This window comes from Buceros rhinoceros, unplaced genomic scaffold (assembly GCF_000710305.1).
Source record: "Buceros rhinoceros silvestris isolate BGI_N320 unplaced genomic scaffold, ASM71030v1 scaffold31278, whole genome shotgun sequence".
Classification (NCBI taxonomy): Eukaryota; Metazoa; Chordata; class Aves; order Bucerotiformes; family Bucerotidae; genus Buceros; species Buceros rhinoceros.
The window spans coordinates 18,712-18,982 of NW_010426156.1; the positions used below are offsets into that span (position 1 = coordinate 18,712).

At 52.0% G+C, this 271-nt stretch overlaps 1 protein-coding gene across 1 annotated transcript in view; it reads right to left on the reverse strand.

Moving 5' to 3' along the window:
• The window catches only part of HEATR6 (HEAT repeat containing 6), a 15,303-nt gene extending 15,198 nt beyond the window's left edge, over window positions 1–105 (reverse strand). The window contains exon 1 of the mRNA XM_010141365.1: window positions 5–105. The gene's annotated coding sequence lies outside the window, so the exon portion shown is untranslated. The remainder of the gene's footprint in view (window positions 1–4) is intronic.
• Window positions 106–271: the final 166 nt, after the last annotated feature.

Here is a 271-nt window from a genome sequence, read left to right on the forward strand (position 1 = left end):
CTGAAATCTGTTGAGTAAGTGATGGATAAGCTGGCAAACTTTGCTGACAAGATGTTCCTGATCGAGCTGAACCAGCTGACAGCCTTGGACAAGCAACGCACAAACATCCTGGAGAAGAAAGCCTTGGTTTGTTCTTTAGAGACTACAGAGCCAGGGTGGGAACCGCACCATCAGCTGATGGACCACACAGCCCGATCTGCGTGTGGATACCACCAACACCAGCACCCGCACACAACGTAATGGAACTCCAGCCAGGAGCTTCCCCTCGTTC